At 44.3% G+C, this 15,838-nt stretch overlaps 1 protein-coding gene and 1 pseudogene across 1 annotated transcript in view; one reads left to right on the top strand and one right to left on the bottom strand.

Annotated features, from left to right (window-relative positions):
• LOC117044872 overlaps positions 1–15,838 on the top strand; it is a 934,741-nt pseudogene that overhangs the window by 223,166 nt on the left and 695,737 nt on the right.
• LOC117045003 overlaps positions 1–15,838 on the bottom strand; it is a gene marked incomplete at its 5' end in the record, with an annotated part of 374,050 nt that overhangs the window by 81,225 nt on the left and 276,987 nt on the right.

A 15,838-nucleotide genomic window follows, 5' to 3' on the forward strand; every position in this document is an offset into this window, starting at 1 on the left:
TTATTATCATCATCATCATCATCATCATCATCATTATTAATTCTGCATTTTAACAATGGGTATTCGTCCTTGTGCAAATAGGTGGTACTCCACCTTGTGTTTTTCAAGACATTCTGCCTACGCATTTTTCAAGACATTCTGCCTAAGCATTCCAGTTTCCCAGATGGAAGGATCCACATTCTCCTCTCCTTGTGAGCTGTTCTGGGGAGTTTCCTCCCATTGCCCTACAGTCAAAATCAAGGGGTTCATGGGGGCATGCAGAGGGGGAGGAATGGGGGGCAGGCCACTATTTTTTTTATATGTCAACTCCTTAGAAACAAATTTTAGCATTCACTGATCAATCTAGAAATAAAATAAGCCTATTTTGGATGTCCATCTGTACTGGATGATCTAGCAGAGATTCCTGCAATGCAGGGGGTCTCCTGGCTCTGAGAGACAAGCAGGGAGGGTGGCTTCTGGCAAAAGGAGAGGGAGACACCGGTGGCTCCTCCTTATCCTGACTCTCCTCTGCCTATCAACCTTCCTCCTCCCACTCACCTCCTTCCTCTTCTGCCTCTCATTCTGCACTGCATTCTGCCACAGAGTCTCCCAGCTCACTAACCCCTGTTAGCCATTCAGCTTCTGACACCTCCTCTTCCCAGCATTCTCCCTCTTCCCCCTCTGACCACCCATCCTTCTTCTACCTCCACTTCTTGGGCTCTGAGCCATCTTCCCTTCCTGGTTCCACAGCTGCTTCCTCCCATCATTCCTCTGTGCCCAACCAGTCCATGACATTGCTCCATCCCTCGGCCTCTGTCCCCACAAGGCAGCTTCCCCTAACCTGATCTGGTTCCACAGCCGCTGCTTCCCTTCTGCCCCCATGAAAAGACGGATCAGGAGGTCTTGCCGGCATCATTCGGTCACCTGCAAGAGAAAAAATGTAAGCAGGAGGTCAGGAGTGCCTGCTTCTCTCACAGGTGAAACAGGGCATCTCTAACTACAGATGGGCCTTTGAGAAAGCCTTACCTGCTGAGAGAATTTGGAAGTTTGTGCCCATTTCACATGTTAGTCGTGCAGAAATACATCTCCCCTCCCCTGGACCCTTGTTCCCAACTGTCTCCTCCCAAAACAAGATGAAAAGAACCCAGAGATTAGTTGGAAAATCAACAGAATGAGACCAAACGTAGGAAAACCACCTTCCTCCTTACCCAGTGGCCTCTCTCTGGTGTCCAACGGAGGCCTCTCTGCCTCACAGGAATCCAGGTCCATTTCTGCAAAATGATCCTTTCCCTGAAATAGAAACAAGGATTCAAAACAGAGAATGGTGAGAAATATTAGAAAGAGAATGATAAAGCCTTGAAGGGTGTGAGATCTCATTCCATGGATACTCTCCCAGATAACGGAGGGGCCATCAGCAGACCATTATGGGATGTTCTCTGTCCTCTTTGGAGCCCCTTGGGAGTATTCAGAGGAAAGTCTCTCTCACCTGCTTTCTCTCCTCTGCCTGACTCAGGAGGAAACCTTCGGCCAGGGCCACCGCCTGGGAACTGGTCTCCGCTCCGCATTCCCTCACCCAGCTCTCCATCTCCGGGGGAAGGACAGCCAGGAACTGCTCCAAGATCACCAGGTCCAGCATCTCAGCTTTCGTGTGCCTTTCTGGCTTCAGCCATTGACGGTCAAGGTAGTAGAGTCGGCTGCAAACCTCTCGGGGTCCTTTGGCCTCCTGGCAGCAGAACTGCCTCAACTGCTGGCTCTGCATCTCTGAGCGGAGGGTGTCCTCCTCACCCAGGATCTTCTGCACAGAGTTTTCCCAGAATCCCCAGTCTCGCTCATCCATCTGTGGCCTGAGGAAGCCTCTGAGAGATCGGAAGGAATCCTTTGGTCTTCTGCCAAGTTCTGTACGTCTTAATGAGAAGCTCTAGCAAATCCTACAAAGCAAATACATTGTTCTCTTACAAAATTTGTAGGACGGGGGGAGGGAATGGTTCCCTGAGCAAGCATGGATGAGTCTTGGAGGGAACCAGAGCTGGACTGCACCACATCCCAGACTATGAGCTATCTTTTTGAAAAGAAAGAGGAGGAGGAGGAGGAGGAGGAGAAATAAGTCTCTAGCCTTCTAGCAATGCAAAATGTGGAGGGAAATGAAGGGGGCTAGTCCACCTCCTTGTCACCCTTTGGAGAACCATTTGCCCATGTTTCCTCTGTTGTGCAATGACGCTGAGCAACGTCACACAGAGTCACAGTCCCAGGGACTCCTTTGTTTGAAGAAGGGAGATTTCGTGGGAGCCATTTGGGATCCTGTGATCTCCCGGAAGGAGAGCGTTGCAGACCTGGCCCCTCCCTGGCAGGCCCCTCTCCTCCCCCTGCATGAGCAGACCAGGCCCCCCAGGCTGGCCCCCTCCCCTGCTGCTGCCCTGGGACCCCCACCGCCTCCCCACTCACCAGATCCCAGGAGGGGACAGCCAGGCAGCCCTTGCAGGAGAGGGAGGGGCCTGGGCTCTGGAGGACCTGGCCTCCTCTCTCTTGCTTCCTATCCTCTCTAGGAAGGCAGCTCCGTTCCCTTTAACCCTTGCAAAGCCCTTTGACTCAGCTCAGCCGTTTCTCGCTTGGTAGAACCTCGGCTTATTATTATTTTTTATGGATTTAGGGGGGGTTATGCCAATGCCCTGATATCCTTTTGGGGGTGAGGCTCTTGGTTGGACTCTGAGCATCTTCTTCCCTTGGCCAGAAACCGGAGGAACAGCTTGCAGGGAAAAGGGCTTTGCAGGAGGAAAGGAACCTCCTCCTCGAATTCAGGAGTGTTGTCCCTATTTTCAAAAGGGGGGGAAAGAGAGGACCCAAACAATTACCGCCCAGTCAGCCTGACATCAATACCAGGAAAGATTCTAGAGCAGATCATTAAGCAAACGGTCTGTGAGCACCTAGAAAGGAACGCTGTGATCAATAAAAGTCAGCATGGGTTTCTGAAAAATAAGTCGTGTCAGACTAACCTGATCTCATTCTTTGACAGAATTACAAGCCTGGTAGATGAAGGGAACGCTGTGGATGTAGCCTATCTTGATTTCAGCAAGGGCTTTGACAAGGTGCCCCATGATATTCTTGTATAGAAGCTGGTAAAATGCGGGCTAGACAATGCTACCATTCAGTGGATTTGTAACTGGCTGACTGACCGAACCCAAAGGGTGCTCATCAATGGCTCCTCTTCATCCTGGAGAGAAGTGACTAGTGGGACGTGTCCAGAGGAGGGCAACCAAAATAGTCAAAAGTCCTGGAAACGATGCCTTATGAGGAACGGCTTAGGGAGCTGGGTATGTTTAGCCTGGAGAAGAGAAGGTTAAGGGGGGATATGATAGCCATGTTCAAATATATAAAAGGATGTCATATAGAGGAGGGAGAAAGGTTGTTTTTGCTGCTCCAGAGAAGCGGACACGGGACAATGGATTCGAACTACAAGAAAGAAGATTCCACCTAAACACTAGGAAGAACCTCCTGACAGTAAGAGCTGTTGGACAGTGGACTTTGCTGCCAAGGAGTGTGGTGGAGTCTCCTTCTTTGGAGGTCTTTAAGCGGAGGCTTGACAGCCATCTGTCAGGAATGCTTTGATGGTGTTTCCTGTTTGGCAGGGGGTTGGACTGGATGGCCCTTGGGGTCTCTTCCAACTCTAGGATTCTATCCTTGGGTGGGATCTCTTTTTCTTTGCTCTGAGGGCCAGGTATGTATCTTGTCAACCACCTGAGGGCCAAGTGGGCGGGGCCAAAGACACTTCCCCTGTAATTTAGGAAGGTATTTTAGCATTATTATTCTGTTAGATATGTTAACAGAGCTACTGATGCCAAGGACCCTGGAGGCTCAGTGAGTAGCGCCCATTTCCGGCTCGGCTGGTTTTCCAGCAACAATCCAGAATATGGGCTGGGATCCCTCTCTTTATTCCTGGCCTTTCTCTCCCCTCTTTCTTTCGTTGTTTCTTTCTTTCCTTCCTTCTTCCACGTGGGTTTTTTTGGGGGGGAGGAGCTAGTCCCCCTCCTCGTCCAGCTTTGGAAAACCCTTTGCCCATATTTCCTCTGTTGTGCAATGATGCTGAGCGACGTCACACAGAGTTAATGTCTCAGGGACCCCTTTGTTTGAAGAAGGGAGATTTCGTGGGAGCCATTTGGGATCCTGTGATCTCCCGGAAGAAGAGCGTGGCAGACCTGGCCCCTCCCTGGCAGGCCCCTCTCTCTCCTCCCCCTGCATGAGCAGACCAGCCCCCCCCCAGGCTGGCCCCCTCCCCTGCTGCAGCCCTGGGACCCCCACCGCCTCCCCACTCACCAGATCCCAGGAGGGGACAGCCAGGCAGCCCTTGCAGGAGAGGGAGGGAGGGGCCTGGGCTCTGGAGGACCTGGCCTCCTCTCTCTTGCTTCCTGTCCTCTCTAGGAAGGCAGCTCGGTTCCCTTTAACCCTTGCAGAGCCGTGTCCTCTCGGTTGGCAGAACATCAGATTTTTATTCTTTTTTATGGATTATGGGGGGCTACGCCAATGGCCAGATATCCTTTTGGGGGTGAGGCTCTTGGCTGGACTCTGAGCATCTCCTTCTCTTGGCCAGAAACTGCAGGAACAGCTTGCAGGGAAAAGGGCTTTGCAGGAAGCAAGGAATTCAGGAGTGGAGAGAGAGGAGGGGATCCGAGGGTCATCTAGTCCAACCCCCAGCAATGCAGGAATCTCAGCTAAAGCATCTCTGCTTAGAAACCCCCAAGGAAGGAGAGTCCACCCCCTCCCAAGGGAGACCTTTCCCCTGCCAAACTGCTCTTAGATGTCCCTCAAGGCAGTGGGTCCTGTGTTTGAGCACTGCTGAAACAATCGTACTGGCTACCAAGGAGGAACCAAAAGTAGTTCAAAATAAATTAATCCTATTCACATCATAAATGAGTACTACTTTCTTATGCCTGCTTTTTATGCTAATATACAAAAGTAAGCCATTTCCCTTTCCATAAATGCTTAATTGCTAATTCAATGGACTGAAAATGAATGGTTGTTGTTATTATATTTAGGGAAGCTTTTAATATTTGATGGGCTACTGTATTTTAATATATTGTTGGAAGCCGCCCAGAGTGGCTGGGGAAACCCAGCCAGATGTGTGGGGTATAAATTATTATTATTATTATTATTATTATTATTATTATTATTATTATTATTAAAATTGATCAGATGAGTGTTCTCCTTTCGAAAGAGGCAGGTGGAATCTCCACGGTTGCTAATAGTATAATGTTGAAAGGGTAGTGAAATATGGGGAGCCCTAGAGCATCTGCTTGGCATGCAGAATGTCCCAGGGTCAACCCCTGACATCTCCTGCAAGGGCTGGACGAAATCCCTGCCTGAAACGCCGGGGAGCTGCTGCCAGTCAGTGTAGACCAGGGGTCCTCAAACTATGTTCCGTAGGCCAAATCCAGCCCACCAGGGTCATGAATCTGGCCTGCACGGCCATCTCAGAACCCCCCAAGTGTCTGAGGCTCAAAGCATCTCACCGACCGCTCAGTCAGTCCCTACGCTGCGCTTAGGTAAATGCCACTAGTGTGCTGGCTGCTCTAGCAATGAAAGGCCGGGGGTTTCGCCCTGGGACAGGGACACATTGTCTTTTGGCTTGAAGAGCGAAGTTGAGGTTGGTGGAGGAAGGCAGGCTTGGGTCGATTCGGTTTCCTTACACAGATGTTTACTTTAAGGGTGGGAGAAGGAAGTATAGTCCTATTTCTGTGAGTGGCGCAGCGGTCTTTCCACTTGTGATTTAAATGCTCTGAAAGTTGGGATCTGTTTTCATATTTAAATTTTTAAAGGGTGGAGTGGAACTGGGTATTGCCCATCTCGATAGTCTGGGGAGCCACGTTCTGGTTGAAGGAGGCCAGAATTAGCCCTCAAGGCCTGGGGTGTCCTGCCCGTCTAGTAGGAATGTAGGAGAAAACTCTTGGAATAGCCTTGCCAGGTGCTCAGGGACTGACTCACCTGTCCCTATGTCCTTCTCTTTGCAGATGTGCTGCGGTTGCACATCTCTCCCCCAGGGGTGAGTATTGGAGAGAACCAGAGCAGGGACTCAGACCTGCCCTCCTTGCCCCCCACTCTGCACTCTCGGATGTGGAGAAGCCCCCTTCCAAGGAACTGACAGCCTGACTTTTGCCTTTCAGCTGCTGGAGGAAGATCAGCTGTACCTGCTGGATGTGATTCAGAACTGCCAGGCAGCTCAGCTCAGGGGGCCAAAGCCATCCTGGTGAGTGATGGGTGGTGTGGGGGACCCCCAGGGGGAAGTGGGGGAGGGAGGGGCTTTGGGGAAGGGGTTGTCCTTCTGCCAGAGAGGAGGACCCTGCTGGCCTATGTTCACATGTCCTGTTTGAAAGGGGAATCATCTTAGGGACTTCCTGTGAAAATCTGGGTCAGGAATGCTGTTCCTAGAATGGATAAGTAAGGAAGTTGGAGTTCTTGATTGAAGCTCACACAAAAATGGGACTTCCAGTGAAGTGCCATACTGGCCAGTCGGGAGAACTCTCAGCTCCGAGAGTCTCCGACGCTGTCAGGAAAGGGGGAGCCATAACCGTGCTACGGCCCCCCAGAAAAACTTCAGGAGGAGCGTCCTGAAGACGTGGGGATCTGGCTGGTGCCCGGTGCACCTCCTCTACTCCCCGGTAAGCCCTTGTAAGGGCTGCCGAGAGCGAGTGGGGTGGAAGGTGCGGGCGCTGTGGATTGAGCACTATCCTGGCTGCGTAAAGCTGCGACTGCTGGCAGCATTGAGCGCTTTACTTTTCCTTCAATTTGGACTTGACAATTGGAACTCCGTGAGTACCTCTAAATCAACAGTTGTGTTAAAATTGTTAAAATTGGGTATGGAGGGGATTTAAAAAGGAAGTCCGTCCCCCCCCGACTGCGGCAGAAGCAAAGTAAACGGAACGGGACTGCAGCCGCAAAAAGATTGCTTTTAAACCTCTAATTTCTGAGCTTGGAACAAAGACTGCCCCCTAAAGGACAGGGACAAGGGGGGAGAGGTTTTGGATGTAAATTACCCTGTGGATTACAATTAAATCGCCTTAAGAAAGCACTGCTCACCCTCTGGAATGCGGAGACCGGGTCAGCGGGCAGCCATTGTGATGTAACAATAGACTGATCGTTTCTGATTTGGTGTGCAAGCCCAGAATTGGAACAATAAGGTCTTTCTATTGCTGTTTTGAACTGACAACATTCTACCCCTTCGCTAAAGGCTTGCTCACCACAAATTGTTGGACTTTATTAAGATTTGACAATTTGTCTGAGGAGTTTGGAAAGGAATAAATGTAGACACTGTTGATTTCACTGGCTCCTGGCTTATCATATTGGAGCTGGACTTGTTTACATCCTATTAGCACGGTGGCCTTGGACTGGACTGAGTTCTCTTTTGTTGAACCTAATAGTCTCGTGATTTACTGACCTTGCAGAATAACAGCTGCAAAAGTTGTTTTGATTATGGAAGAGCAGGGAACACCAAGTGTGCCAATTGCTACTAGAACAAAGGCACAAACACAGAGGAAAGGCTCCATAAAAGCATTTGAAGAACAGGTGTTGGTGTGGGAATGTTTAGGAGTGTGGATGAGTATATATTATTTTATATATATCATCCCAGCTTGTGTGAGCAAGCTCCAAACTTAGCAGAGTTACATTCCCTTTTAAAACACAGCAGAAAACGGTTGCATAGGCTTGCTAAAGCCTCTATAAGAAATATATATTCCTGGTATATTCCCCTTCTTCCCTCTGCAGAATGCCGCGGCGAGGCTCCTTACTGGGTCTTTGCCGCAGGACCACATTCATCCAGTGCTTTACCAGCTGCACTGGCTCCCGGTGGAGTACAGGATCAGGTTTAAGGTGCTGGTTTTGACCTTTAAAGCCCTATGCGGTTTAGGACCCTCGTATTTAAGGGACCGCCTCTCCTGGTATGTCCCATGTAGGACCTTAAGGTCCTCAAATAATAATCTTTTGGAGGTCCCGAGCAACAAAGACGTTAGGTTGGCCTCAACTAGGGCCAGGGCCTTCTCAATATTGGCCCCGACTTGGTGGAACAGCCTATCACAAGAGACCAGGGCCCTGCGGGATTTGGCATCTTTCCGCAGGGCCTGCAAGACGGAGCTGTTCCACCTGGCCTTTGGGTTGGTTTCTGTTTAATATTTATGCTTCATCTTTTATTGGTGGGATATTTTGAAATTGAGACCTGCAGTTTTAATTTAATTTTTTAATTTGTATTTTAATCTGTTATTTTAAATTGATCGTTTTTATGTTTCTTGCTGTGATTTTAATTGATGTTAGCCGCCCTGAGCCCGGTTTTCTGGCTGGGAAGGGCGGGGTATAAATAAAATTATTATTATTATTTTATTATTATTAAAAGTAAAGACACAACACAGTACTGATTATAAGATATAAAAAAGTTTACTTACAGTCATCCATGAGTTACAGTACAGGCTCAAAGAGGCAGATAAGCTTAGATAAATATATTTACATGTGGTGAAGCTGATTCCATAGGGGAACAGGTTTCACCTCTGCTTCTCTCAGCTGCAGGCTGAGAGAGAGCATCCTGCTTATTCAAAAGATGAGGCAAAAAGGAGAGAGATCTTTGGGATCTTGTTCCCAGGTAAGACCACACCTACTTCTGGTTCCTGTAACTCAGTCCAGGTAAAGAGGAAGTTAAGCCTGGAGGACTGAGTTACCTTCATGTCCACTCTAGCAGTGTTGGGTTTGGCTGCTCTGTGTTTACATCCCACAGTTGGCTGCGTTGGTATATGTAAATGCTAATTTAGCCTCAAACACTGTTAAAGCTAACACAGAAAGTATTAAGCAAATGGGCAATGCTTAAAAACACAAATAACAGAAGTGGAGGCAAGAGTTACAAATTTGGAGACAGGGAGAGTCCAAGATTTGGAAAGGCAACAAGAAGCTACACAGATTGCGATTGCAACATTATAACTGAAGGAGAGAGAGAGGCAAATTTCTGTTTGAGGGGTGTGCCAGAACTAGAACAAAGGAATTTAAAGGATTTTTTGGTCAAGGAATTTGCAACTTTCTGGGAACCTGAGGAAGCTGAATTGGCTGGAACAGTGGTAAGGGCCTATAGATTTGGTGTAAAAGGCAAGAAAGACTCTAAGATAGTTAATGACTGTATGATTGTTGTTGTTCAGTCGTTCAGTCGTGTCCGACTCTTCGTGACCCCATGGACCAGAGCACGCCAGGCACGCCTATCCTTCACTGCCTCTCGCAGTTTGGCCAAACTCATATTAGTAGCTTCGAGAACACTGTCCAACCATCTCATCCTCTGTCGTCCCCTTCTCCTTGTGCCCTCCATCTTTCCCAACATCAGGGTCTTTTCTAGGGAGTCTTCTCTTCTCATGAGGTGGCCAAAGTACTGGAGCCTCAACTTCAGGATCTGTCCTTCTAGTGCGCATTCTGGGCTGATTTCTTTGAGAATGGATAGGTTTGATCTTCTTGCAGTCCATGGGACTCTCAAGAGTCTCCTCCAGCACCATAATTCAAAAGCATCAATTCTTCGGCGATCAGCCTTCTTTATGGTCCAGCTCTCACTTCCGTACATTACTACTGGGAAGACCTTAGCTTTAACTATACGGACCTTTGTCGGCAAGGTGATGTCTTTGCTTTTTAAGATGCTGTCTAGGTTTGTCATTGCTTTTCTCCCAAGAAGCAGGCGTCTTCTAATTTCGTGACTGCTGTCACCATCTGCAGTGATCGTGGAACCCAAGAAAGTGAAATCTCTCACTGCCTCCATTTCTTCCCCTCCTATTTGCCAGGAGGTGATGGAACCAGTGGCCATGATCTTAGTTTTTTTTATGTTGAGCTTCAGACCATATTTTGCGCTCTCTTCTTTCACCCTCATTAAAAGGTTCTTTAATTCTTCCTCACTTTCTGCCATCAAGGTAGTATCATCAGCATATCTGAGGTTGTTGATATTTTTTCCGGCAATCTTAATTCCGGTTGGGGATTCATCCAGTCCAGCCTTTCGCATGATGAATTCTGCATATAAGTTAAATAAGCAGGGGGACAATATACAGCCTTGTCGTACTCCTTTCCCAATTTTGAACCAATCAGTTGTTCCATATCCAGTTCTAACTGTAGCTTCTTGTCCCACATAGAGATTTCTCAGGAGACAAATGAGGTGATCCGGCACTCCCATTTCTTTAAGAACTTGCCATAGTTTGCTGTGGTCGACACAGTCAAATGCTTTTGCATAGTCAATGAAGCAGAAGTAGATGTTTTTCTGGAACTCTCTGGCTTTCTCCATAATCCAGCGCATGTTTGCAATTTGGTCTCTGGTTCCTCTGCCCCTTCGAAATCCAGCTTGCACTTCTGGGAGTTCTCGGTCCACATACTGCTTAAGCCTGCCTTGTAGAATTTTAAGCATAACCTTGCTAGCGTGTGAAATGAGTGCAATTGTGCGGTAGTTGGAGCATTCTTTGGCACTGCCCTTCTTTGGGATTGGGATGTAGACTGATCTTCTCCAATCCTCTGGCCACTGCTGAGTTTTCCAAACTTGCTGGCATATTGAGTGTAGCACCTTAACAGCATCATCTTTTAAAATTTTAAATAGTTCAGCTGGAATATCATCACTTCCACTGGCCTTGTTGTTAGCGAGGCTTTCTAAGGCCCATTTGACTTCACTCTCCAGGATGTCTGGCTCAAGGTCAGCAACCACATTACCTGGGGTGTATGAGACCTCCATATCTTTCTGGTATAATTCCTCTGTGTATTCTTGCCACCTCTTCTTGATGTCTTCTGCTTCTGTTAGGTCCTTTCCACTTTTGTCCTTAATTGTGGTAATCTTTGTACGAAATGTTCCTTTCATATCTCCAATTTTCTTGAACAAATCTCTGGTTTTTCCCATTCTGATGTTTTCCTCTATTTCTTTGCATTGCTCGTTTAGAAAGGCCCTCTTGTCTCTCCTTGCTATTCTTTGGAAATCTGCATTCAATTTCCTGTATCTTTCACGATCTCCCTCACATTTTGCTTGCCTTCTCTCCCCCGCTATTTGTAAGGCCTCCTTGGACAGCCACTGTGCTTTCTTGCATTTCTTTTTCATTGGGATGGTTTTTGTTGCTGTCTCCTGTATAATGTTACGAGCCTCCATCCACAGTTCTTCAGGCACTCTATCCACCAAATCTAAATCCTTAAACCTGTTCATCACTTCAACTGTGTATTCATAAGGAATTTGATTTAGATTGTATCTTACTGGCCCAGTGGTTTTTCCTACTTTCTTCAGTTTAAGCTGGAATTTTGCTATAAGAAGCTGATGATCTGAGCTGTATGATAGTATTTCAGAATAAAGAACAAAGAGATAAACTATTAGGCCTACATTACAATAAAAATTTTGTGGTCCAACAGCAATCAGTAATTTTCTTTAAGGTTATTCCCAGATTTTCTCTTGATTTGAGAGGGAGCTATACAGACTTGACAACCAACCTTAGGAAGAAAGGAATTTTCTTCCGGTGGGAATTCCCACAAGGACTATCCTTCAAATACAAGGGAAAGAAAATCAGGATAAGATCGTTTCAGGAGAAAAGAAAGTTTCTGGATAAATACGTGGCTGATTTTGAGGATAAGAGAGGAAGGACTCCACAAACACCTTCGGAACTGGACAATCTATTCTTACCCTTGCCGGGAGTTGGACCAGGCGCCGACCCAGAGTTTGGGACCAGGCACAGGTTTGGGACCAGGACCAAGTGCATTACAGTAAAAATGTCCTTTAAAATGTTGACTTGGACTGTTCATGGCCTTAACTTGAAGGCCAAAAGAAATGAGGTTAATCATATATTGGAAAAACAAAATTTAGATCTGATTTGTTTACAAGAGACTCATGTCACAAGAATACATAGAAGAGTATTACAAAATAAAAGATTAGGCCAAGAATTCATTTCCTCAGACAAAGTGAAAAAGAGAGGTGTGGTGATCTACGCCAAGGAAAAATATAATCCAAAGATGTTGTTTAAAGATGAAGAGGGAAGATATCTTGGGGTGGAGTTAATAGTGCAAGGCGAAAAATATATGATATTGGGACTCTATGCACCAAATGAAGGCAAAGCAGAATTCTATAAGAGACTTCATGACATCATATTGGGCTATTTGGCTTACAAATTGATTTGCTTGGGAGATTTTAATGGGGCAGTTTCCACGCTGATGGACAGATGGGGCAGTTTCCACGTTGATGGACAGATCACAAAGATCTGAATTCACCAATGAAGGGAGACTCCCCAAGACTTTTTTTGACATGGTCACCCGAGTCATGGAAAGAAGCTTATATTACCCTGATACCAAAACCGGATACAGACAGAGCTCAAATGAAGAATTATCGTCCAATCTCCTTATTAAATGTGGATTATAATTTTTTTGCAAATATTTTGGCCACAAGATTGAAAAGAGTGTTAAAGGAATATATCCACAAAGATCAAGCAGGTTTTTTACTTGGTAGACATATGAATGGAAATATTCGAAATTTAGTGGAAGTATTAGAAAGATTAGATAAGAAAATTAATACTAGAGCTATGTTGATGGTTATAGATGCAGAGAAGGCCTTTGATAATATTTCTTGGAGTTTTATGAAGAATTTTTTTGCTACAATGGAGGTTGGGCAAAATTTCCTGAATGGCTTGAATGCCATCTATTGTGAGCAAAGAGCAAAGATTATAGTTAATAAGGTGGTAACAGAGTTTAGAATCGAGAAAGGAACTAGACAAGGATGCCCGATCTCCCCGCTGTTATTCATAACAGTCGGAGGTCTTGCTGAATATGATAAGGAAATACGACAATGTTAAAGTGCGAGTGAACGAATATAAACTAAGAGCCTTTTCGGATGATTTGGTATTGACCTTACAAGACCCAGAACACAGTGCAATTAAGGCACTGGAGATTATAGAATTTGGGCAAGTGGCGGGCTTCAAATTGAATAAAGCCAAAACTAAAGTATTAATTAAAAAATCTGACTTTGGAAGAGAGAGAAAAGCTACAGAATATGACAGGGCTGAGCTGTGTTAAGAAAGTGAAATACTTGGGTGTGAATATGACTGTTAAAAATCTAAATTTGTATAAAGATAATTATGATAAATTATGGAATGAGATAAAAAGGGATTTAGAAATATGGACAAAATTGAAGTTATCCCTGTTAGGCTGGATCTCCATGATAAAGATGAATGTATTGCCGAAGATATTGTTCTTATTTCAAGTCTTACCAATTATTGACAAGATAGATTGTTTTAGAAAGTGGCAAAAGATTTAACAAAATTTATCTGGCAGGGGGGGAAACCCAGAAATAAATACAAGATTTTAACAGATTCTAAGGATAGAGTGGGATTCTCCCTGCCAGATTTAAAGATTTATTATGAAGTTGCAGCCTTTTGTTGGTTGAAAGAATGGTTTACATTAGAAAATACGGATGTATTAGACTTGGAAGGACATTATAATGTATTTGGATGGCATGCATATCTTTGGTATGATAAGATCAAGGCCCATAAAGGTTTTAAATCCCATATTATCAGAAATGCTTTGTTTCAGGTTTGGATGAGGAATAAAGATTTGTTAGAAAGAAAAACACCCAGGTGGCTATCACCCTTAGAAGCTAAAGCCCATAAAAGAACAAATATGGAAGGTAATTGGCCAAGATATATTGATATTTTAGTTCAAGGAGGTGAAAATTATAAATTAAAACCATATGATCAGTTGAAAGGGAAGGTATCTGACTGGCTGCAATATTATCAGATAAATGAATTGTATAAGATGGATAAGAAAAATGGCTTTCAGTCAGAGAAATCCAAGTTGGAGACGGAATTGCTAGAACCAAAGACTAAAAATCTATCCAGAATGTATAATTTATTGCTTGAGTGGCATACAAAAGATGAAATGGTAAAATCTGTAATGATTGATTGGTCTAAGGATGTGGGGCACAACATTATGATGGAGGACTGGTAAAAACTATGGAAAACAGGTATAAAATTCTCAGCATGCAATATTTTGAGAGAGAATGTCATGAAAATGATGTATAGGTGGTATTTAACACCGGTTAAATTGGCAAAAATGTATCATGGACAAAGTAATAAATGCTGGAAATGTAAGCAAATAGAAGGAACCTTTTTCCATATGTGGTGGACGTGCCCGAAAGTAAAAGACTTCTGGGAGAAGATATATAATGAATTGAAAAAGGTGTTGAAAAACACATTTAATAAAAAACCAGAAGCCTTCTTACTGGGTATACTAAATCAATAAATCTTAAAAGACATTAGGACAGTCTTTATGTATGCCACAACAGCAGCCCAGCCAGAATTTTGTTAGCTAAAAACTGGAAGACAGAAGATATACCAACGATAGAAGAATGGCAGATGAAAATGATGGACTATATGGAGCTTCCTGAACTGACTGGGAAACTCCGAGACCAGAGGGACAATGCGGTGGAGGAAGAATGGAAGAAATTTAAATTATATTTAAAGAAATATAGTAAGATTAGTGCTTAGAAGTAAGCTGGAAGATGAGATAGGTTGCAGATATGGAAGAAATGTTGGAAGAAATGAAAAGATTCTTAGATAAGAGGAGATATTAAGACTGATTAATAATGAGGATTTCTAAAAAATGTAAAATTACTAAAGATGATTTTCAAGGAACGCAGGAGGAGAGGATGAGAGGAAGTCAACCCACAATGACACAAAAGAAAGATAGGTGGAGAATAATTCAAGTGTTGTCTGTTATGTATTTTTCTCCGTAGTAGTGTTACTTTTTGTTGTTTGTATTGTTTATGTATGTTTAATATTGTGAAAAGCTACAAAAAAATTGGGGGGGGGGAAGAAGCTCACACAAAAATGGTAGAAGGAAATTGGGTGTTTTAATGAAGATTTAAAGAGGCACTGATACAAAATCTATCCTAAAGATACAGTGAGGAATATAGCAGATTACAGAAAGGAAGTAAAGACTTTGGATTGTTGCTTAGACCTCGGGGGGAGATTGTTTTAAAAAGATGAATAAATTTAGTCTCTTGTTGTAGCAAAAGTTTGTCAATATTCTTGTGATTAAAACGATCTGGGGATAACTTCCAAATGACAAAACACAAGAAATCATCTTCTGTGTGTTTATATTGCACATAACATTCTACCAGCGGTGCTTCCACGATTTTGTTACGTATTCTAGATCGATGCTCATAAATACTAAGTTTTATTGGCCTAGAACATTTTCCAATATGCATCATTTTGCAAGGGTATATCAATGCATAAATGTAGTTTTTTGTGTTACAATTGCTGAAATGTCTAATTTGATATTTGAACCCAGATTGTTCATTGGAAAATTCCTTAACTTCTAGAGAGTATTTACAGATGCTGCACCCCCCATATCAGAAATGGCCTTTTGGAAATTCATCAACTGGTTTTGTTGGTACAGTGATGTCCGATTTTATTAGGAAGTCTCTAAGAGATTTGGTTCTTTTTAAGCCGAAAAGTGGGGGTTTCAAGAATGGAGGCATGTGCAACAGGTCAATCGGGTCTACTGGTCTATCCACAACTCTGCTTCTTGAGAAAAGCTCAACAACTCTGGGCAAAGACAATGGATAGATCACTGGCAGGTTTTTTATTACTGGGAGTACATCACAGTCTCTTGGAAGCTGGACGTTCTTCTATAATACATAGGTATATACACAAAAAATAAAACCCGATAAACATCCATTTTAACAAAACAACTACTCAGAGACAATTCAGAGGATGTGTGCTAGTATGTCACATGTCTCTGTTTACTTTACTTTTTTTTAAAAAAAAATGAATATTTATTGAATTTTATAGCAAATGAAAATACAGATCACAACCATCATGTTATATACCATGGTTCTCCCTCCCCTCCTCAACTC

This window comes from Lacerta agilis, chromosome 4 (genome assembly GCF_009819535.1).
Source record: "Lacerta agilis isolate rLacAgi1 chromosome 4, rLacAgi1.pri, whole genome shotgun sequence".
NCBI classification, from domain to species: Eukaryota; Metazoa; Chordata; class Lepidosauria; order Squamata; family Lacertidae; genus Lacerta; species Lacerta agilis.